The sequence below is a fragment of the Mustelus asterias genome, chromosome 13 (assembly GCF_964213995.1).
Source record: "Mustelus asterias chromosome 13, sMusAst1.hap1.1, whole genome shotgun sequence".
NCBI lineage: Eukaryota > Metazoa > Chordata > Chondrichthyes > Carcharhiniformes > Triakidae > Mustelus > Mustelus asterias.
The window spans coordinates 75834056-75859185 of record NC_135813.1 but is presented as its reverse complement, the minus strand read 5'-3'; the positions used below and the strand labels follow the sequence as shown (position 1 = coordinate 75859185).

The window sequence follows — 25130 nt, the reverse complement described above, 5'->3', positions numbered from 1 at the left end:
TTCTGATATTGTTCTGATTCAATGATGGGCAAAGAGCTTTTAATGGGTTAAATTAGGAGTAAAGATGGGTGGTGATGGAATAGTGCTTTAACTGCAGGAGACCGGGGTTCGAATCCCAACATCCCAACTTCAATTTTGTTTTACATTTCGTCACCCAATAACCCAATCACATCTTATACTAAACACAGCTTCATGTGCATCCATTGTCTCAAGAGCCACTGTCTTTTATTTATCTCTTAGCTCCCAATTTCATTGTATTGCATCCAGAAATGTTTTCTGACACTAAATCTAATCATGTATCAACCCATGGCATTATTTAGCACAATATATTTCATTACATTGAAAAACAATTTTCGACAGATCAAGACGCAAACCTTTCAAAGTACCTAATCGATCAGCATTCCAGCATATATCTTTCTGGAGCACGGTCAAATTAACTACGAATATTTACATCTGATGGGGAATAATCTCATAATTATTTATTACTTGTCATAATATCGTATTATTTGTTTCCGCCTTTTTGTGAGCAATTAATGAAGGAAACTTAATTAATGAACGAAACTGGCTGTGCCTGCAATCCCAACTATTCTTTCTGCATCAGGAATTACGAGGAATTACTGTCTAGAGCTTTAAAACACCATAAAACAATCTATGTCTCATATGTAAAACTACATACAATGCAAAGTTATCTGCTATTAAATAAAGAAAATTCCTTCTGCAGCAGGGAATAGATTGATCCGAGTCCCACAATATTTTGTCCAGGCACAATCTGAATTTCTCGAACTTTTCTTCCTGTGACCCCACTTGTTCCATCAGAGTTTGCTAGAAGTCAGTTCCCACCCATTTCGTCATTCGGGTTAATTTTATTAAAAAATAATAAATTTGCGGTGATTCACTCAATTCTGCTGTTGCGGGATTCTATTCTAATTTCCACTCATTCGAGGTGCTGGCACACACACCGTTTCCTCTTAACAGTATTTAAAACAAACTCCAGCCCACAATTTTAAATTGGATGAGAAAATGAATGGGTCCCTGCACCTTCCACCAGGTGAGTTTCTCTCCCCAGGGGGTAGGTGTTGAACAGAAGCTGCTGTCTCCCAACCATGTCCCAGTGTTTTGCTGTTGGAGCAGATCTGGTTATATATTGAGAGCAGGTTGTCAGCCCATCTTCACAGCCAGGGATGAAACAGGGACGTGGTAAACAGGGATGAAGCAGGGACATGGTAGACAGGGGGGATATAAATCAGAACATTTATCCTTAATGATGTGAGATCATTATTAAAACCCCCTTGCTCGCCCGAAGCTGGGGGGATGTATAATTCCAGGAGATAAGTTGTCTATGTTCCCTCCGCATTGTTGCAGCCCAGCACAACCTCAGCTCTGGGGAGAGGAAGGGAGGACTATTTTGTGAGCCTCAGCACCGCTCGCAGGGATACCGTGTGTGAATGAGCGGGGTGATGCGGTCTGGGCCTGAGGGAGGCGCGGGGCGAGAGTGAAGCCCGGGGAGAGAGTGAAAGGGACCGGGGAGCGAGAAAGACAGGCCCACGGGGGAGAGAGTGAAAGGGACCGGGGAGCGAGAAAGACAGGCCCACGGGGGAGAGAGAATGAGAGAGACCGGGGAGGGAGAGAGAGAGAGGCCCCGGGGAGGGAGAGAAAGGCCCCGGGGAGGGAGAGAAAGGCAGGCCCCGTGGGGAGAGAGGCGGTTGTCGCCTGTTCCTCGCATATGGTGGGGGGCAGTGAGTTTAAAATGCCGCACTGTCTGTGCTGGATGCAGAATGGGCGGGGGGACTGTCTGAGTTCAGTGTGGAATCACCTCAGCGCCTCACTACTCACCTCCCTTGATTTGATTTATTATTGTCACATGTATTAGTATGCAGTGAAAAGTATAGTTTCTTGCACAGTATACAGACAAAGCATACCGTTCATAGAGAAGGAAAGGAGAGAGTGCAGGATGTAGTGTTACAGTCATAGCTAGGGTGTAGGGAAAGAGCAACTTAATGTGCAGGGAAGAAGTTGTCCTTGAGTCGGTTGGTACGCGATCTCAGACTGTATCTTTTTCCCGACGGAAGAAGGTGGAAGAGAGAATGTGCAGGGTTCGTGGGGGTCCTGGATTATGCTGGCTGCTTTTCCGAGGCAGCGGGAAGTGTAGACAGAGTCAATGGATGGGAGGCTGGTTTGCGTGATGGACTGGGCTTTCACAACCCTTTGTCGTTTCTTGCGGTCTGGATCAGAGCAGGAGCCATACCGAGCTGTGATACATCTGGAAAGGATGCTTTCTATGGTACATCTGTAAAAGTTGGTGAGAGTCGTAGCAGGTGTGCCGAAATTCCACCTGCACACAAACTCTCTCCCTTCCTTCCAAAGGCTCGCCATCTTCTCGCGGTAAGATGTTCTTAGAACCTGATACATTTTGTTCATTGAAATTTCCTGGGTGACAATTTTCTACACATGTTTTCAAGTTACTTGGAGATGATTAATTGAATATTTCATATATATGGCACCATTCTACAGGAGGCCATTCAAGCTGGGTGGGTGAATAAGAATGGAGTAGTAGTACGGGACAATATACTTAGCCAGATAAACATACTTCTGTAGCCTGTCAAGTTTGCCGAAAAGGTTGAACGTTTCTTAACACAAACCTTTACCTTTATAAAATTAAAATTCTACATAGTGGATCCTTGTTTTAAGTCGCCCTGCTGAATATATTTTTGTTCTACAATGATTTATTAATTCGTGCCTGTTGCTGTGTTTTTTGTTTGTCATCATTGACATGTTCTGTATCATCATGGACGTGTGTTCCATGTTGCCATTGCATGTTAGCTCTTTAACTTTGATTAGGCATGGGGTGGCACAACATTTAGCACTGCTACCTCACAGCACCATGGACCAGGATGCGATTCCAGCCTTAGCTGCCTGTTAGTGTTGAGTTTGCATATTCTCACTGTGTCTGTGTGGGTTTCTCCGGTTTCTGTCCACAATCCAAAGATGGGTAGGTTAGGTAGATCAACCTTGGTAAATGCACGGGATAACGGAGTAGGGTTGGCTATGGGCCTGGGTAAGATGCCCTGTTGATTAGTCGCGATGGGATAAATGGCCTCCTTCTGCACTGTATGGATTCTACAACATTGGATCCTGTGATCTGATCAGCACCATTGTGAACAAAGTGAGAGCTTTGTTTCCACTCAAGGGAACGACCTTGTATTTAAAAATGCTGCAGCCAAGTTCTGAGAAAATATATCCAAAGCAGCAGGAAGTTTGGGCTGGTCATTTCTGTGAAGAAAAGGCTCTGGGATTTAGTGCTGCAATAACTTGGAATCACTCTTAAGTAAGAGTCAGGAACACCCAGTAAGTGGTGCTAGTGAGTCTGCTGCTGCCAGGAAGCCAACATGCCCAGCATAGAAGCGTTAAATCGCTCAAAGCCACCTCCCTCTGGTGCTCAGACATCTCCACCAATTTGACTAAAATGAGCAAAGTTTTATTTGGAAAGGCACCAAACAGAAACTTCACTGGGAACAGAGGCTGAGTCAAAGAGGTAGTGTGCTAACACCTCCAAGCAATTCATCCAATTGACCCTTCAAGCAAGACCTGTCCACATGCGGCAGAGTCTGGAGACAGACTTAATGCACACTCTGCCACCACAGAACCCAGTAAGCTGAAGTGGAAGCAAGTAATTTCTAAACTTGAGAGATTGGTAAGTGTAGCCTATTTTTAATTTGTGCAATGTTTCTTTTATTTTTACATTTGGTGATTTATTTAGCAAGTGCACAGTCTTGCTAAACAGTCCACAACTGGACATGTATGGTACTGTTTTTCAACTTGTATGTTGGGACTTTTATCACCTGGAAGAACCAAGGAACTTAACTCTGGCTTTGACATTGATTCCTATAGGAACCTGTAATTTGCTCAGTTGCAACTTTCAGAAATGCAAGCACAATTTTAAAGTATGGACAAACTGTGTCAAATAATGGATATCCGAGTACAAGGGAGCAATTTAAAATTCCTGCAGCTTGGCTGCCTGGAGCTTGACGTTTCTCACATATGGCATCAAAACTTGATCAGAAAAAGCCCTGTAAAATCTCGAAACAGTTCTACAGTTGTGAAGCCTTTTCATGGGCCAGTATGAGATTGCTGAATAAATCTGAGGTTTATGGCAGTTTATTGACTATTATGTAGAATTTGCCATCCTTTTCCACCATCTTCTAAAAATGTGTCACTGAAGTATTATTTATAGCTCTACCTGTTCAAACATGTGTATTTGGTTTGGTTTTGGTTTGATTTATTATTGTCATATAACATAGAGTGAAAAGTATTGTTTCCTGCATGTTATGCAGGCAAAGCATACCGTTTATAGAGAAGGAAACAGAGTACAGAATGTAGTATTATAGTCATAGCTAAGGTGTAGAGAAAGATCAACTTAATGCAACGTAAGTCCATTCAAAAGTCTGACAGCAGCAGGGAAGAAGCTGTTCTTGAGCCGGTTGGTATGTGACCTCAGACTTTTGTATCTTTTTCCCATATAGCTGTATTCCCATGTAGCAAGTTCCCTGGCAGTAAAGCAGTGCCTTTTTAATCTGAGTGTGTATCTTTTGGGTTGCATAAGTTACACAGTTAGCCTATGTTTCATTTACACTGCACTAGAATTGACATAGAATTCCTATCAAGTTGGACAGGCAAATATCACAGACCACACCAGACTTTTATGTTTTTGCTAAAATTGTTTGTGCAGAAATGAAATGGTTATAGACCAGAACAAGGTTGGGTAACACATAGCATCAAGCTGTAGTTGAGAACATATATACACTACTGTAGGTACAACTAAATGTCCAGGTCCTGTTATTTAACTTGTATCTTAATCCAGTTATCATTACCTGATTTGATGCCTAGTACAATTGAATTGGGATGTTTAGATCTGGGATTGAATGATGCTGCTAGATTAAATCATTAATTTAGTATCTTCCGATAAGTGAATATATATGTTGGTTCGCTATAAGGTAATAACATAGCAGTAACAGTTTATTTTGTTGTATTCTCATACTTGGAACATGAAGTTATATTTTTCCAGTTGTAATTTTTGATATATTGCAATGTCCTGTAGGACATTGTGCTGCCTTTACAAAATTGACATGAATGCTTTCTTTCTTTGCATGCACAACTCTGCTTTCATCACGCCACCACACTCCCAAATATGACCACCCCATCTTTTACTCCTTTATGTGGATAAAAATATTCTGCACATGGATGGAAAGAAATTAAGGGAACACTAGTTGCAGGATTCAGAAGATTGAAGCGAGTGGGAAAGATTCATATTAGAATCAGGAAAGAGGGCAAAGAGCAACAGTTTAGTTTAGAACTGATACCAGAAATTCTTCCAGTAGACAGCTTGCAACACTTGGCGCAGATTTCTGGACAGAGGGGTTAGAACAAAAAACCTTGGCATAACTTAAGGAATATCAGTTATCATTAAGGATTCGGAGTACATTAGGCTTGAAGAACGAAGATGAATGGATTGAACTTCCTCATTTGTAACTATCTTGTGATCTATAGGATGAGGTGTGCACGACAGACAGACAAACTCTGAAGCCACAGCAGACTTAAACCAACTCCTATATAATGGTAGATCATTCAAGTGATCTTGTTTGTACTGGTCTGCTGAAGGTGAAGCTTACCTAGTGCCACTCTCCCACTTTTTCCCTCTGGTCTGCCTGAAAATATTTCTTTTTCCAAATATGATGATTTGGAAAGCCTGAATTAACCTTGTCCCAAACACTCACACAGGCAGTGCATTTCAGTGCATTTTGTCTCTCTCAGGTGATCAAATGGTCCTTGTTGGATAGGAAGTGAGTGTTAATTGTGTTGGGAAAAGGAATTGCGATTGTAAGGAGGAGGCATAATGGGGCAAGTGGTGTTTTGTGACATTTTGGCTTCTTGATTGATTTTAATTATATTTTTGTTCAGTGATGGCAAAATAATTTTTAAGGGATTAAATTATGGGTTGAAATGGGTGAAGACATAGCTCAGTGGTAGAGCGTGTGCTTTGGCAGCATGAGGACCAGGGTTTGAATCCCGGTGTCCCCACCCCAATTTTATTTTGCATTTGTTCGTCCAATATCCCAACCACATTTTATACGAAAGACAGTTTCATTCATGAATCAATTGTCTCGAGCATTGCATGTTTCAATATTTATCTCTAAGCTCCTAATTCAATCAATTAAAATGGATAAGTACATTAAGAAATGTTTTCTGACACTTACTCTGATCATGTTTCAAGCCAGGGCATTTTTCGCACAATGTATTTCAGCACCTTGAATTATATTTAATTTAATAGCTGCTGAAGCTTACAAGAGTCGTCCTCTACTTTAAAACATTCTGCCTGCTGTGGACCACACTGTGCAATAGGTGGACTCACATCCATTTGGGGTTAGAGGGTCAGTTTGTTGCTGTTCCCTAACAATGAACAGTCACAGTGCACAGACACCACATCCACACTTTTATAATCTGGCATGATTGCTAATGATGGGAAAATAGAGAATGTCCAAGAGGCCAAAGTTGAATGATTGAATAATTCAGGAAAGGCTGTTTGGTTCCAGAAGGTTCCAGGGAGAGGGATGGGTCAGATTTGGATGGATGGAAATAGGAAAAGGTAATTTTTAGCAAAAACAGAAAATGCTGGAAAATCTCAGCAGGTCTGACAGCATCTAAAGGTTTTTACTGAGGGAGGGGCGAGGGATGTTGGGATGTAGGTCGGTGTCAGAGTGGGTGCTGGGCACGTATAAGGCCCTGGGTTCAAAGCTTGGTATCCCCACCCAAATTTTGGGTAAACCGCAGCAACATATTTTATAAGGGAGAGTTTAATTCATTTATTGATTGTACAGCAGAAGACCAAAAGGGGGAATATAATCCTGATCCCCAATACCCCAGTCACCCCAACCGCTGGCTCGGGGGGGAAAAGAACACCTCCAGATCCCCTTCTACCTCATCAATTGTTTCTGTTGTTTTTTTCATGCACTGTGTGTATAAGGTAGCAGATTTGAGCTCACCCAAAAATTGACCTGAAACTCTCCTGTTTTCATGCCCTTCCTAGACTGAAATTTTTTTTGGTAAGATCGCCCCCAGTGCGTGTCATTGATTGTGTTCATGGTAGCATGTGCAGATTTCATGAAGTCAGAATGTGAACTTCTGAGCCAGTGATCGCCAAGAACCAAGTGCACCTAATTACAGCTGCTATGACCTAGTTTTAGTCCTTACAATGCATTTGGATAACCGGATTGCGGGAGAAATCCAAGAATGACACAGCCTTTGTCGAGCTGCCTTGGGTCTGCAACACAGCCTGGATTAAAAAGCAGGTGCTCATCGCAAACATCATCCACTGCTTTAAAATTCCAGCAGCTGTGCACCACACTCAGCAATCAGCGGATTTGTGTCCATTTGGGATGAGAAAGTAGTTTGTTCCAGTTTCCCAACAATGAATTGTCACAGGATGCAGACACCACATTCACACTTTTACAACTAGGTAAGGTTGCTAATGGTGAGGTAATAGGGAATGTCCAAATGTCAAAGTTGGATGGTTGAATAATTCCAAGAAGGCTGTTGGGTCCCAGGAGCGTTCAGGGAACGGGATTGGTTAGAAGTCAAAGATCCCCAGGTAATTTTAACATTGAAAGCAGAAATTCTTTAAGCAGAAAGCTCTCAACAACCGGAATGGAATTCTGGTTACATGGATTAAAACTAAAATATTGTGATAATTTAAGGAACATGAGATATAAGAAGGGACAGCACCGGAACAGGCCCTTCGGCCTTCCAAGCCTGTGCCAATCATGATAGTAAGAAGTCTCACAACACCAGGCTAAAGCCCAACTGATGTAGAATGATAGAATGGTTCCAGCTCTAGAATGGTTATTGTTATCCGAGCTCTAAAGGATTGTGTCCAAGCAGAGTCTGAATTTCTCAATTTTTCTTCCAGTAACACCACTTGCCCATCAGAGTTTGTTAGAAGTCAGCTCCCACCCTATTTTGTCATTTGGATTAATTTTTCAGAACTGTTGAAATTCGCCAAACAATTCTACTTCTGAGGGATTCCATTTCAAATTCTATCTGTTCAAAGCTATGGACATGCACCATTTTGTGTAAAAAAAAACTCAGAATTTAGTACTATTTTAAATTTGATAAAGCATTTTTAAAAAATGTTGCATCTACTTTCCACCTGAGTTTCCCCTCACCCCCCCCCTCTCCCATGTTGAACAGAAGCTGCTGTCCCTCATCCATGTCCCAGTGTTTCCTGTTGGAGCAGATCTGGTTATTAAGAACAGGTTGACAGCCTGTCTTCACAGCCAGAGATGATGCAGAGACATAGGAAACAAGGGGGAAGATAACTCAGTAAGTTTATCCGTAATGGTACATGCAACGATGATGGGGGCGATCTGTTGTGTCCTGCTGGCCGATGGGCAGGGTGAGTAGGTAAGATCGCGCGAGAGCCAAGAAATTGGGCTCATGCCCGTTTTCTCGTCTCTTGTGATCTTCCTAGTCCTGGATATCCAGCGAGGTCCCTTTCTGGCACGAGGCTGAATAAATTATTGAAATGTATTTAAAATGTATTTTACATTGATTTAATGAGCCTGGGACGCTATTGTCTGGGCTCACTTGCCTGTGTGACCTCACCCGGAGAGGTTCTCGCTGGTGAAAATTACAGCTGGTCCCCAGCAATGTGGACCAGTCATGATGGCCTCACTGGTAGAACTGGAGGCCATTGAAGCCCCACGGGGAGGTCAGGGCAAGTGGAGGAGGGGGGGTGCGCTTTGGGTAGTGCAGGCCTGGCACCTGGGTACTGCCCACTGGACTCAGGGCAGTGCCAAGGGGGTGGGACCAGAGGGAGATGGGGCCTACATGGGGGCAGGACTGACCGTGGGTGGCTGGTTGTTGCTGTGGTGGCCGGATGTGTTGCACACTCTGCATTGGGATCTTTGGTGGGTGGCAGAAGGGAGGGGTTTGATTGGAGCTGGCAATGGTGGGGAGGAGAGGATGGATCAGGAAAGTGATCGCAGAGGGTGTGTGGCCAGGATCACAGGGGTGTGGGGCGGTCAATCATGGGGAGACCGGGTGGCCGATCATGGAAGGATGTGAGATCTGTCCGCACGGGTGGGGGGAGGCTGTGATAGGCCGCGGGTCCCTGCGGTAACTGTGGGTTGGAGGGGTTGTTTTGTTCAAGCTGGCTGAAAGCAACAGAGGCTGAGGGACAGCTCTCTGCTGCTAAACACCTGCACATGTGCAATGGTACCCTCTGCTGCTCTCAGCCAGCGTTTAGGTGACTTGAGCCCTGTTGTGCTCCCCCTACAGGTGAGGAACCATTTCTGCTGTTTATTCATGCACTGAGTGCATAAGATAGCAGATTTGAACTTGCCCAAAAAACAGATCCGAAACTCTCCCGTTTTCATGCCCGCTTTGGACTTAGAATATTTTTGGTAAGATCGCCCTCAATGTGCATCATTGATTGTGCTCGTGGTAGTACGTGCAGATTTCATGAATTCAGAAAGTTAACTTCTGAGCCAGTGAAAGCCAAGAACCAACTGGGTACTGCACCTAATTGCAGCTGCTATTACTTAGTTTTAGTCCGTACAATGCATATAGATAACCGAATTCCTGGAGAAATCCAAGAATGACACAGCCTTTGCCGAGCTGTCTTGGGACTGCAACATAGTCTGGATTAAAAAACAGGTGCTCAAACTTGCAAGCATCATCCACTGCTTTAAAATTCCGACTGCTGTGCACCACACTTGGCAGTCGGCGGATTTGTGTCCATTTGGGATGAGAAAGTAGTTTGTTCCAGTTTTCCAATAATGAATTGTCACAGGATGCAGACACCACATTCGCACTTTTACAATTAGGTACGGTTGCTAATGGTGAGGTAATAGGGAATGTCCAAATGTCAAAGTTGGATGGTTGAATAATTCCAAGAAAACTGTTGGGTTTTAGGTGTCGGGAGAGGGATGGGTTAGAAGTCAAAGATCCCCAGGTAACTTTAACATTGAAAGCAGAAATCCTTCAAGCAGAAAGCTCTCAACTACTGGAACGGAATTTTGGTCAGATGGATTAAAACTGAAAAGTTGGGATAAATTAAGGAACATGAGGTATAAGAAGGGATTCCTCATTTGTAACTATCTTGTGATCTATAGGATAAAGTATGAGTGACAAAACAAAAAGCCTGAAACCACAACAGACCAACTCCTATAGAATGAGAGATCATTTGGGTCATAGAAACTGGAGGCAGGAGTAGGCCATTCGGCCCTTTGAGCTTGCTCCACCATTCATCTTGATTATGGCTGATCATCGAATTCAATATCCTGATCCCCCCCCCCTTCTATATCCTGTGATCCCTTTAGCCCCAAGAGCTATATCTAATTTCTTCTTGAAATCAGACAACATTTTATACTCAACTACTTTCGGTGGTAGTGAACTCTACACGTTCACCACCCTCTGGGTGAAGAAATTTTTCCTCACCTTAGTTCTAAAAGATTTAACCCTTATCCTCAAACTATAACCCCTAGTTCTGGATTCCCCACCATTGGGAACGTTCTTCCTGAATCAGCCCTGTCTAACCCTGTTAGAATTTAAGAAGTTTCTATGAGGTCCCCTTTCATTTTTCTAAACTCCAGTGAATATAATCCGAACCTAGTCTCTCCTCATAAGACAGACCTGCCATCCCAGGAATTAGCTGGATAAACCTTTGCAGTACTCCCTCTATAGCAAGGACATCCTTTTTAAAGGATGTGTAGCAGCTGGCCTCTACCACCCTCAGAGGCAGCGCAATCCAAACCATTACCACCCTCTGGGTAAAAAGGTTTTTCCTCACATCCCTCCCTAAACCTCCTGCCCCTCGCCCTCCACCTTTGTCCCCCTCCTCACTAATCCTTCAACTAACAGGAACAGCTACTCCCTATCCACTCTGTCCATGCCTCCCTCTCTTGTACACCTCGATCCTCAGTCTTCTCTGCTCCAACGAAAACACCCCAAGCCTATCCAACCTTTCTTCATAACTTACATGTTCCATCCCAGGCAGCATCCTGGTGAATCTCCTCTACACCCCCCTCCAGCGCAATCACATTGAAGGAAGAACATGAGTGGATTGAGTATCCTCATTTATAACTATGCTGTGATCTATAAGATGAGATGCGACAGAACAGAAAGACAAAGCCTGACTCCACAGCAGACTGAGAGCAACTGCTGAAGAATGATGGAATGGTTCCAGCTCCAGAATGGTTATTGTTGGTCAGAGAGGGAGTGTGAATTGTGATTGAAAATACACATCCCGACCACGAGGGAAAAGCCTGAATGGCGCAAGTGGTGTTTTGTGAGACTGAGTAATGTTGATTGATGGTGAAATAATGAGCGATGGAAAGACGGCTGAAAATGTGTGCGGCTGACTTAGTGAATCCAAGTCTGACGTGGTGATGAGTCAATGATGAGCTCAAAGCTTTGAACCCTTTTAGTGAGGGGGGCGAGGGAGGTGGAGACGTAGGTCGGTGTCAGAGTGGGCGCTCGGCACATATAAGGCCCCGGGTTCAAAGCCCGGTATCCCCACCCGAATTTTGTTGTTTTTTATCATGACAAACGCAGCAACATATTTTAGAAATGAGAGTTTAATTCATTTATTGATGGTCTGAGATTCCACATTTATCTCCTCGCTGTCCAGTTCATTTTTCAAAGTGCTGCTAGAAATAGTTTTCTGATTCGCCAGTGACGTTTCAAATCATGACGTTATTTAGCAGACTATTTTTAACCACATTAAATTACTTTCAACACAACATTACAGTTTATGGGGAAAACTTTTCCAAGGTCCAATCTATCAGGATTCCGGCACATGGTTTTCCTGGAACGGGGTCCATTGAGCTTTTGATTGTCCAAGATGGTGGAGACACATGGTTTGTTGCTGTCTGGTTCTTTGTGATCAATGAATGAAGGAGACAGCAACTTTAAATGCTGCAGCGTTCCAGCAGACTCTGGCTGCTCTCGCAAACTCCGCTGTTCTTCCCGCAATTCCTCCTGTGTTATCAGAGATTACTGCCCAGCGCTTTAAACAACCATAAAATAACACGTCTTCTGTGTATAAAAATACAATACAACAAGATGTGATAAGGAAAGTTTTACGATGTATCAAATGATCTGTCGCTTGTGTCTGAGATGCTCGGTTCTGTCTGGTTCCCTGGATTCTGTGATGGGACTTTTCCTGGGATCTGATGAATTTCGTTCTGCAGCAGGAAATCGATTGATCCGAGTTCCACAACATTTTGTCCGGGCACAGTCTGAATTTCTCGGGTTTTTTTGTCCCTGTGACACCATTTGCTCCATCAAATTAGTTCGAAGTCAGTTCCCACCCAGTCTGTCATTGGGGTCAATTTTTGTAAAGTGCTGAGATTCGCCAGAGAGTTTTGTTTCTGAGGGATTCTGTTTTAAATTTACTCCGAACAGGCGCCGGAGTGTGGCGACTAGGGGATTTTCACAGTAATTTAATTGCAGTGTGAATGTAAGCCTACTTGTGATGAGTAACTAAACTTTAAGGGCACAGTCACACAACTCTGAAACAAACACGGGATGGTTTGTTTCTACAGTTCTGAATTGGGTGAGAAAATGAATGGGTTTTCTCCCTGCACCTTCCACCAGGTGCGTTTCTCCCCCGTGGGGAGGTGTTGAACAGAAGCTGTCTCAGTGTTTTGCTATTGGAGCAGATCTGGTTATATATTGAGAGCAGGTTGTCAGCCTATCTTCACAGCCGGAGATGACGCAGGGACATGGGAAACAAGGGGGATATAAATCAGAAAGTTTATCCTTAATGATGTGAAATCATATTAAAGCTCTCATGCTCGCCTGAAGCTGGGGGGATGTATAATTCTCGCAGGGTTGTTGTCTATGTTCTCTCTGGATTGTTGCAGCCCAGCACAACCTCAGTCCCGCTGGCAGGGGTACAGTGTGTGAGACGGGGCCGGGGCGGGCGGGAAGCGGCTCCAGTCTGTCCGCGGGATTTGGCAGCGGGAGGGAGCTGTCTGAGTTCAGTGTGGAATTAGCTCAGCGCCTCACTGCTCACCTGTACACAACCTCCCTCCCCCTTTCCAAAGGGTCTCCTTCTTCCTGCGGTGGGATGTTTTTGGTACCTGATGCATTTTTTAATTGGAATTTCCTTGATGTCTATTTTCTGCACGTTTTAAAGTTATTTGGAGATTAATTGAATTTTTCACATTTATCTTGCCTAACTAGGGGATTTCAACTTGTGAGAAATGGAACATCTATTTAAGAAAAATGAATATAGTGACAAGGGATATTTACAATTCTTAATTAAATTTTAATTTAAAACTGTTTAATTTACACTGTTATGGAAGCAGTCACCACTTTAGTCTGCGGTCCTCTGATTTGACCCATGGTCAGAGACAGGAGGATGTGACTATGAATGAGACAGAGCTGGTGATCGAGCAGTTAGAAGTGGAGGGGTGTTGGCCTTTGCGTTGTGCACCAGTTTTGAGGTTCTTGTATGGATGAGAGCAGGTCTGCAGTGTGTTTGACCAAAATGACCATGGCACCGTTACACAGGAGACCATTCAAGCTGGGTGAGTGGATAAGAATATAGTAGTAGGACGGGGCAATATATTCAGCCCGCGAGAAATACTTCTCTGTAGCCTGTCAAGATTGCCGAAAAAGTTGAACATTTGTTCACATTAATTTATCCTGTATAAAATGGAAATTCTAATAACCCGTAGATCCTTGTTTTTAGTCACTCTGCTTATTATCGTTTTTGTTGTACAATCACTTATTCATTAGTGCCTGTTTTTCTGATGTATGTTGCATTTTTGGTTTGTCATTATTGACGCGTTCTGCATCATCATAGCGTGTGTTTCACGTCGCCATTGCACGTCTGCTCTTTAACTTTGATCTGGCATGGGGTGGCACATTGGCTGGCACTGCTCCTACACTAAGGGATTCTATGACTTCTAAAACATTGATCAGGTCACAGGATCCAATGTAATTGTGAATAAAGTGAGAAAATTGCTGCTGTTCAGGTGTTAAAATGTCTGGAGCTGACATTTCTCATATTTGACATCTAAACTTGATTAAATACGGCCCTGTAAAATTTCAGAACAGTTGTGGAATCTTTTCATGGGCCATTATGAGGATTCTGAGCAAATCTGAGGCTACTGTAGCACCTTGCCCTCCTTTTCCACCACCTTTTAAAATGTGTGTTAAGTACTGGTCAGTGAAATAGTATTTATAGCTCTTTCTGTTCAAACTTGTGTAGCAGGCTCTCTGCCAGCAAGCAGAGCCCTTTTAATGTGAGTGCATATATTTTGGGTTGCATAAAGTACACAGTTAGCTTATGTTTCAGTGACACTGCACCAGAATTAACATAGAATGCGGATCAGTTTGGAGAGGCAAATCCTACAGCTCACACGAGACTTTGTTTTTGCTAAAATTGTTTGTGCAGAAATGAAATGATTATAGACCAGGACAAGGCTGGATGACAAAAAATGAGGCAAAAACAGAAAATGCTGGAATATCTCAGCAGGTCTGACAGCATCTGGCGAGAGAGAAACAAAATTAACTTTGAGTCTGGACGACCCTTAGTCAAAGGACAACCTGAAACTGATGGGCCTATGGGGGGTGTGGGTGGGGGGGACAATTTGGAAAGCATGATTTATTTAAGGGTGGACAAATGAAACGATAGAAGAAATGAAAATAAAATTTAAATCAATAAATGAAATTTTAAAAATGGCAATGGGTTGGAGGAAATACAGGAAGGGATTGGGGTGAAGGATGGTTTAGAATTGTCCCATGGTACGCCTGCAAAACCTTCCGTTTCAGTTGAAGATCCAATTCCCTTTGGAAAGGCTGAATTGACGCTGCCCCCAGCGGACTCTGAGTCAGAGAATTCCAGCTGCTAACCACTGGTTCAAATAGAAAATGCAGTGTCTCTCTCAGGCGATCAGGTGGTTCATGTTGGACAGGGTGGGAGGGAGTTTTACTTGTGATGGAAAGGTGTAAGGAGGTGCCAGGATAGAGCAATTGGTGGTTTCTGATCCTCGAATAGTGAGCAATGCAACTTAAACCAAGTCTGATTTTGTATTACGTCAGTGATGGCCAAAGACTTGTTAATGGTTTAAATTAGGGGGGTAAGCGAGGTGGTGACGTAGCTCATTGGTAGAGCGTGTGCTTTGGCAACATGAGGACCCAGGTTAAAATCCCGGTACACCCCAAAATCTTTTCTTCTTCCAATCAAATCTTATACTGCATCAGGTATTACATGTGTTTAATTTATTTACTTCCTTCTTTCATCTACTTAAGTGGACAACTACATCAAATCCTTTGACAAAGTCCCTCATGGCAGATTTGTGCAGAAGGTGAAGTTGCATGGGATCAGAGGTGAGCTGGCAAGGTGGATATAAAAATGGCTCAGTCAAAGAAGACAGAGGGTAGCAGTGAAAGGGTGCATTTCTGAATGGAGGGCTGTGACAAGTGGTGTTCCTCAGGGATCAGTGCTGGGACCTTTGCTGTTTGTAATATATATAAATGATTTGGAGGAAAATGTAACTGGATTGATTAGTAAGTTTGCAGATGACATAAAGGTTGGTGGATTTGTGGATAGCGATGAGGACCATCATAGGATACAGCAGGATACAGATCAGTTTGAGACTTGGGCGGAGAGATGGCAAATGGAGTTTAATCCGGACAAATGTGAGGTAATGCATTTTGGAAGGTCTAATACAGATAGGAAATATACAGTAAATGGCAGAATCCTTAAGAGTATTGATAGGCAGAGGGATCTGGGTGAACAGGTACACAGGTCACTGAAAGTGGCAATGCAGGTGGAGAAGCTAGTCAAGAAGGCATACGGCATGCTTGCCTTCATCGGCCGGGGTATTGAGTGTAAAAATTGGCAAGTCATGTTGCAGCTTTATCGAACCTTAGTGAGGCCACACTTGGAATATAGTGTTCAATTCTGGTCGCCACACTACCAGAAAGATGTGGAGGCGTTGGAGAGGGTACAGAACAGATTTACCAGGATGTTGCCTGGTATGGAGGCATTAGCTATGAGGAGAGTTTGGAGAAATTTGGTTTGTTCTCACTGGAGCTACGGAGGTTGAGGGGAGACCTGATAGAATTCTACAAGATTATGAGAGGCATGGACAGAGTGGATAGTCAGAAGCTTTTTCCCAGGGTGGAAGAGTCAGTTACTAGAGGGCATAGGTTTAAGGTGCGAGGGGCAAGGTTGAAAGGAGATGTACGAGGCAGATTCTTTACACAGAGAGTAGTGGGTGCCTGGAACCCGTTGCTGGGGGAGGTAGTGGAAGCGGATACGGTAGTGACTTTGAAGGGGCGTCTTGACAAGTACATGATTAGGATGGGAATAGAGGGATATGGTCCCCGGAAGGGTAGGGGGTTTTCGTTAAGTCGGGCAGCATGGTCGATGCGGGCTTGGAGGGCTGAAGGGCCTGTTCCTGTGCTGTAATTTTCTTTGTTCTTTGTTCTAAATCCTTTCTCAGGCCCAGTTCAATCATGTTTCAAACCAGGGTATTGTTCAGCACAATATATAAAAGTAAAACATTGCGATAATTGAAGTAACGTGAGATACAAGAAGGGATTGGGGGTACAGGATGATTTAGGTTCGAAGAAGGATGATGAAGGGATTGGGCTTCCTCATTTGTAACTACGTTGTGATCTGCAAGATGAGATGCGACAGAAGCCTGACTCCAGAGCAGACTGAGAGCAACTGCTGTAGAATGATGGAATGGTTCCAGCTCTAGAATGGTTATTGGTCAGAGAGGGAGTGTGAATTGTGATTGAAAATACACATCCCGTCTACGAGGGGAAAACCTGAATGGAGCAAGTGGTGTTTTGTGAGATTGAGTCATGTTGATTGATAGTGAAATAATGAGCGATGGAAAGGCGGCTGAAAATGTGTGCGGCTGACTGAGTGAACCCAAGTCTGACGTGGTGATGAGTCAATGATGAGCTCAAAGCTTTGAACCCTTTTAGTGAGGGGGGTGAGGGAGGTGGAGACGTAGGTCGGTGTCAGAGTGGGCGCTCGGCACATATAAGGCCCCGGGTTCAAAGCCCGGTATCCCCACCCGAATTTTGTTGTTTTTTATTTTGACAAACGCAGCAACATATTTTATAAAGGAGATTATTGTTTGTCTGAGATTTATCTCCTCGCTGTCCAGTCCATTTTTCAAGGTGCTGCTGGAAATAGTTTTCTGATTCGCCAGTGACGTTTCACATCATGACGTTACTTCGCAGACTATTTTTAACCACATTAAATTACTTTCAACACAACATTACAGTTTATGAGTCAAATCTTTCCAAGATCCAATCTATCAGGATTCCGGCACATGGTTTTCCTGGAACGGGGTCATTTGAGCTTTTGATTGCCCAGGTTGGTGAAGACACATGATTTGTTGCTGTCTGGTTCTTTGTGATCAATGAATGAAGGAGACAGCAACTTTAAATGCTGCAGCGTTCCAGCAGACTCTGGCTGCTCTCGCAAACTCCACTGTTCTTCCCGCAATTCCTCCTGTGTTATCAGAGATTACTGCCCAGTGCTTTCAAAAACCATAAAATAACACGTCTTTTATCTATAAAAATACAATACAACAAGATCTGCTAAGTAAACATTTACGATGTATCAAATGATCTGTCGCTTGTGTCTGAGATGCTTGGTTCTGTCTGGTTCCCTGGAATCTGGTGTGACTTTTCATGGGATCTGATACATTTCCTTCTGCAGCAGGGAATGGGTTGATCCGAGTTCCACCAGATTATGTGCCTGAATTAAACAGTCTGAATTTCTCGTTTTTTTTTCGCAAATTAGTTCGAAGTCAGTTCCCACCCATTCTGTCGTTGGGGTCAATTTTTGTAAAGTGCTGAGATTCGCCAGAGAGTTTTGTTTCTGAGGGATTCTGTTTTAAATTTACTCGGTAAGAAGTTTAACAACACCAGGTTAAAGTCCAACAGGTTTATTTGGTAGCAAAAGCCACACAAGCTTTCGGAGCTCTAAGCCCCTTCTTCAGGTGAGTGGGAATTCTGTTCACAAACAGAGCTTATAAAGACACAGACTCAATTTACATGAATAATGGTTGGAATGCGAATACTTACAACTAATCAAGTCTTTAAGAAACGAAACAATGTGAGTGGAGAGAGCATCAAGACAGGCTAAAAAGATGTGTATTGTCTCCAGACAAGACAGCCAAGCTGTCAAGCTGTCAGCACTTTACAAAAATTGACCCCAACGACAGAATGGGTGGGAACTGACTTCGAACAAATTTGATGGAGCAAATGGTGTCACAGAGAGAAAAGAAACCCGAGAAATTCAGACTGTGCCCGGACACAATGTTGTGGAACTCGGATCAATCGATTTTTTAGCCTGTCTTGATGCTCTCTCCACTCACATTGTTTTGTTTCTTAAAGACTTGATTAGTTGTAAGTATTCGCATTCCAACCATTATTCATGTAAATTGAGTCTGTGTCTTTATAAGCTCTGTTTGTGAACAGAATTCCCACTCACCTGAAGAAGGGGCTTAGAGCTCCGAAAGCTTGTGTGGCTTTTGCTACCAAATAAACCTGTTGGACTTTAACCTGGTGTTGTTAAACTTCTTACTGTGTTTACCCCAGTCCAACGCCGGCATCTCCACATTTTAAATTTACTCGAACAGGCGCCGTAGTGTGGCGACTGGGAGATCTTCACAGCAATTTCATTGCAGTGTGAATGTAAGCCTACTTGTGACTAATAACTAAACTTTAGGGGCGCAGACACACAACTCTGAAACAAACACGGGATGTTTTGTTTCTTCAGTTCTGAATTGGGTGAGAAAATGAATGGGTTTTGTCCCTGCACCTTCCACCAGGTGAGTTTCTCCCCCAGGGGGAAGTGTTGAACAGAAGCTGCTGTGTCCCATCCATGTCCCAGTGTTTTGCTATTGGAGCAGATCTGGATATATATTCAGAGCAGGTTGTCAGCCTATCTTCACAGCTGGTGATGACGCAGGGACATGGGAAACCAAGTCTGGTATTATATTACGTCAGTGAGGGGCAAAGACTTGTTAATGGGTTAAATCAGTGGGGTGAGCGGGGTGGCGGCACAGCTCCGTGGTAGAGCGTGTGCTTAGGCAGCGAGAGTAACCCAGGTTCGAGTCCTGGTACCACCCCAACACCTTTTCTTCATCCAAACAAATTTTATTCTAAGGATTATGATTTTTTGATGTTAAAAAAACGCAGCAAGATATTTTCTAAAGGAGAGTTTTATTTTATTGATGGTCTGACATTTATCTCCTCGCTGTCGAGTTCGTTTTTCAAAGTGCTGCGAGAAATAGTTTTCTGATTCGCTAATGACGTTTCAAATCATGACGTTATTTAGTAGACTATTTTTAACCACATTAAATTACTTTCAACACAACATTACAGTTTATGAGGCAAACTTTTCCAAGGTCCAATCTATCAGGATTCCGGCACATGGTTTTCCTGGAACGGGGTCATTTGAGTTTTTGATTGCCCAAGTTGGTGAAGACACATGATTTGTTGCTGACTGGTTCTTTGTGATCAATGAATTAAGGCATTGGTCGGCGCAACATCGAGGGCCGAAGGGCCTGTACTGCGCTGTAATGTTCTATGTTCTAAGGAGACAGCAACTTTAAATGCTGCAGTGTTCCAGCAGACTCTGGCTGCTCTGGCAAACTCCACTGTTCATCCCGCAATTTCTCCTGTGTTATTAGAGATTGCGGCTCAGCGCTTTCACAACCATAAAATAACAAAACTTTATGTCTAAAAATACAATCCGAGATCTGATAAGGAAACATTTACTTTGTATGAAATGATCTGTCGCTTGTCTCTGAGATGCTCGGTTCTGTCTGGTTCGCTGGATTCTGCGATGTGACTTTTCCTGGGATCTGATAAATTTCCTTCCGCAGCAGGGAATGGATTGATCCGAGTTCCACAAGATTGTTTCCAGGCACAGTCTGAATTTCTCGATATTTTTCTTTTCCCCGTGAAACCACTTGCTCCATCAAATTTGTTGGAACTCAGTTCCCACCTGTTGTACCATTCGCGTTATTTTTTGGAAAGTTCTGAGATTCTACCAGACAGTTTTGTTTCCAAGGGATTCTGCTTTAAACTTACCCGAACAGGCGCCGGAGTATGGCGACGAGGGGATTTTCACAGTAACTTCATTGCAGTGTGAATGTAAGCCTACTTGTGACACCAATAAATTAACTTTAAGGACACAGACACATAATATTGAAACAAACACGGGATGTTTTGTTTCTACAGTTCATGAATTGGGTGAGAAAATTAATGGGTTTTGTCCCTGCACCTTCCACCAGGTGAGTTTCTCACCCATGGGGAGGTGTTGAACAGAAGCTGCTCTCTGTCCCAGTGTTTTGCTATTGGAGCAGATCTGGTTATATATTGAGAGCAGGTTGTCAGCCTGTCTTCACAGCCGGAGATGACGCAGGGACATGGGAAACGGGGGGGATATAAATCAGAAGATTTATCCTTAATGATGTGAAATCATATTAAAGCTCTCATGCTCGCCTGAAGCTGGCTGGATGTCTAATTCTCGCAGGGTTGTTGTTCATGTTCTCTCTGGATTGTTGCAGCCCAGCACAACCTCAGTCCCGCTGGCAGGGGTACAGTGTGTGAGACGGGGCGGGCGGGAAGCGGCTCCAGTCTGTCCGCGGGGTTTGGCAGCGAGAGGGAGGCGGCGGGGAGCTGTCTGAGTTCAGTGTGGAATCAGCTCAGCGCCTCCCTGCTCACCTGCACACAACCTCCCTCCCCCTTTCCAAAGGGTCGACGTCTTACTGCGGTAAGATGTTTTTGGAACCTGATGCATTTTTAAATTGGAATTTCCTGGATGTCTACATTTTGCACGTTTTAAAGTTACTTGGAGATTAATTGAATTTTTCACATTTATCTTGCCTAACTAGGGGATTTCAACTTGTGAGAAATGGAACATATATTTAAGAAATACGAATATAGCGTCAAGGGATATTTACAGTTGTTAATTAAAATGTAATTTAAAAGATACCTCTACACTGTTATGGAAGCAGTCGCCCCTTTAGTCTGCGGTCTTCTGATTTGACCCATGGTCAGAGACAGGAGGATGTGACTATGAATGAGACAACTGGTGATCGAGCAGTTAGAATCTTGGCCTTTGCGTTGTGCATCAGTTTTGAGGTTCTTGTGTGGATGAAAGCAGGCCTGCAGTGTGTTTGACCGAAATGACCATGGCACCGTTACACAGGAGGCCATTCAAGCTGGGTGAGTGGATAAGAATATAGTAGGAGTACGGGGCAATATATTCAGCCCGCTCGACATACTTCTCTGCAGCCTGTCAAGATTGCCGAAAAAGTTGAACATTTGTTCACGTTAACTTGTCCTGTATAAATTGGAAATTCTAATAACCGTAGATCCTTGTTTTCAGTCACTCTGCTTATGATCGTTTTTGTTCTACAATCGCTTATTCATTAGTGCCTGTTTTTATGATGTATGTTGCATTTGTGGTTTGTCATCATTGACGCGTTCTGCATCATCATAGCGTGTGTTGCACGTCGCCATTGCACGTCAGCTCTTTAACTTTGATCTGACATGGGGTTGTACGTTGGCTGGCGCTGCTGCTACACGAGGGATTCTATTGTATCTACGACCTTGGGTCCTGTGACCTGATCAACGGAATTGTGAATAAAGTGAGAAAAACCTGCTGCCGTGTCGGTGTTAAAATGTCTGGAGCTGACATTTCTCACGTATGACATCTAAACTTGATTAAATACGGCCCTGTAAAATTTCAGAACAGTTGTGCAGCCTTTTCTTGGGCCAGTGTGAGAAAGCTGAGTAAATCTGAGGCGACTGTAGAACCTTGCCATCCTTTTTCATCACTTTTTAAAATGTGTGTTCAGTACTGGTCAGTGAAATAGTATTTATAGCTCTTTCTGTTGAAACATGGGTCGCAGGCTCCCTGTCAGCAAGCAGAGCCTTTTTAATCTGAGTGTGTATCTTTTAAGAAATAGGAACATAAGAACATAAGAAATAGGAGCAGGAGTAGGCCATCTAGCCCCTCGAGCCTGCCCCGCCATTCAATAAGATCATGGCTGATCTGACGTGGATCAGTACCACTTACCCGCCTGATCCCCATAACCCTTAATACCCTTACCGATCAGGAATCCATCCATCCGCGCTTTAAACATATTCAGCGCGGTAGCCTCCACCACCTCAGTGGGCAAAGAATTCCAGAGATTCACCACCCTCTGGGAGAAGAAGTTCCTCCTCAACTCTGTCTTAAACCGACCCCCCTTTATTTTGAGGCTGTGTCCTCTAGTTTTAACTTCCTTACTAAGTGGAAAGAATCTCTCCGCCTCCACCCTATCCAGCCCCCGCATTATCTTATAAGTCTCCATAAGATCCCCCCTCATCCTTCTAAACTCCAACGAGTACAAACCCAATCTCCTCAGCCTCTCCTCATAATCCGAACCCCTCATCTCCGGTATCAACCTGGTGAACCTTCTCTGCACTCCCTCCAATGCCAATATATCCTTCCTCATATAAGGGGACCAATACTGCACACAGTATTCCAGCTGCGGCCTCACCAATGCCCTGTACAGGTGCATCAAGACATCCCTGCTTTTATATTCTATCCCCTTCGCGATATAGGCCAACATCCCATTTGCCTTCTTGATCACCTGTTGTACCTGCAGACTGGGCTTTTGCGTCTCATGCACAAGGACCCCCAGGTCCCTTTGCACGGTAGCATGTTTTAATTTGTTTCCATTGAGATAGTAATCCCATTTGTTATTATTTCCTCCAAAGTGTATAACCTCGCATTTATCAACGTTATACTCCATTTGCCATATCCTCGCCCACTCACTCAGCCTGTCCAAATCTCTCTGCAGATCTTCTCCGTCCTCCACACGATTCACTTTTCCACTTATCTTTGTGTCGTCTGCAAACTTCGTTACCCTACACTCCGTCCCCTCCTCCAGATCATCTATATAAATGGTAAATAGTTGCGGCCCGAGTACCGATCCCTGCGGCACGCCACTAGTTACCTTCCTCCAACCGGAAAAACACCCATTTATTCCGACTCTTTGCTTCCTGTCGGATAGCCAGTCCCCAGTCCACTTTAACACACTACCCCCAACTCCGTGTGCCCTAATCTTCTTCAGCAGCCTTTTATGGGGTACCTTATCAAACGCCTTTTGGAAATCCAAAAACACCGCATCCACCGGTTCTCCTCCATCAACCGCCCTAGTCACATCTTCATAAAAATCCAACATGTTCGTCAAGCATGACTTTCCCCTCATGAATCCATGCTGCGTCTGATTGATCGAACCATTTCTATCCAGATGCCCTGCTATCTCCTCTTTAATAATGGATTCCAGCATTTTCCCTACTACAGACGTTAAGCTGACCGGCCTATAGTTACCCGCCTTTTGTCTCCTTCCTTTTTTAAACAGCGGCGTAACATTAGCCGTTTTCCAATCAACCGGCACTACCCCAGAATGCAACGAGTTTTGATAAATAATCACTAACGCATCCACTATTACCTCTGACATTTCTTTCAATACCCTGGGATGCATTCCATCCGGACCCGGGGACTTATCCACCTTCAGTCCCATTAGTCTACCCAGCACTGCCTCTCTGGTAACATTAATTGTATTAAGTATTTCTCCTGCTGCCAACCCTCTATCGTTAATATTTGGCAAACTATTTGTGTCCTCCACCGTGAAGACCGACACAAAAAACTTATTTAAAGACTCAGCCATATCCTCATTTCCCACTATTAACTCCCCCCTCTCGTCCTCCAAGGGTCCAACATTCACTCTAGCCACTCTATTCCTTTTTATATATTTATAAAAACTTTTACTATCATTTTTTATATTAATTGCTAGCCTAGCTTCATAGTCTATCCTTCCTTTCTTTATCGCTTTCTTAGTCTCTCTTTGTTGTTTCTTAAATTTTTCCCAATCACTTGTTTCTCCACTATTTTTGGCCACTCTGTACGCAGCTGTTTTTATTTTAATACTCTCCTTTATTTCCTTCGTTATCCACGGCTGGTTCTCCCTTTTCTTACAATCCTTGTTTTTTGCTGGAATATATTTTTGCTGAGAACTGAAAAGGATCTCCTTAAAAATCCTCCACTGTTCCTCAGCTATCCTACCTGCCAGCCTGCTCTCCCAGTCTACCTTAGCCAATTCATCCCTCATCCTATCATATTTCCCTCTGTTCAAACAGAGGACACTGGTTTGGGACCAAACTTTCTCCTCTTCCATCTGAATCAGAAATTCGACCATATTGTGGTCACTAGACCCAAGAGGGTCCTTCACAATAAGATCCTTAATTCTACCTACCTCGTTACACAATACCAGATCCAAAATAGCTCGTTCCCTCGTCGGTTCCGTAACATGCTGTTCAAGGAAACTATCCCGACAGCATTCTAAGAACTCTTCCTCCATTCCACCCTTACCGACTTGAGTCTGCCAGTCAATGTGCATGTTGAAGTCCCCCATGATTATTGCCGTTCCGTTTTTACACGCATCCCTTACCTGCTTGTTTATAGCCCTCCCTACCTCAACATTATTATTTGGGGGCCTATATACCACACCTACTAGTGTCTTTCTCCCTCTACTATTCCTCATCTCTACCCATAATGATTCCACGTTTTGTTCCTCAGAGCCTATGTCATCCCTCAGTACTACCCTGATATTATCTCTTATTAATAGCGCGACCCCACCACCTTTTCCTTCCTGTCTATTCTTCCTAAACGCCTGATACCCCTGGATATTCATCTCCCAGTCCTGGTCACCTTTCAGCCACGTTTCTGTAATGGCCACTAGATCGTACCCACTTGTGCTGATTTGCACCATCAACTCATTTACCTTGTTCCGAATGCTTCGTGCATTCAGGCAAAGTGTCCTTATTCCAGCTTTTATCTGGACCCGCTTTGATGAGTCGCGAACACCCTCTCCCTCTACTCCCTTATCTAAATTACCGCCTTCATTCACTTGCACCCTCTCCTCTACCATTAATTTTGTAATTCCCCTTACCCCTGCATCCTCCACCCCATCAATTAGTTCCTTGATCCTAGTCAACTCTTCTAGCTCCCCTCCCCCCAACCT

At 43.7% G+C, this 25130-nt stretch overlaps 1 long non-coding RNA gene across 1 annotated transcript in view; it reads left to right on the top strand.

Annotated features, from left to right (window-relative positions):
• Positions 1–1447: 1447 nt before the first annotated feature.
• LOC144502770 (uncharacterized) overlaps positions 1448–25130 on the top strand; it is an 83324-nt gene continuing 59641 nt past the window's right edge. The window contains exon 1 of the long non-coding RNA XR_013499382.1: positions 1448–2382. This is a non-coding gene — a long non-coding RNA (uncharacterized LOC144502770). The remainder of the gene's footprint in view (positions 2383–25130) is intronic.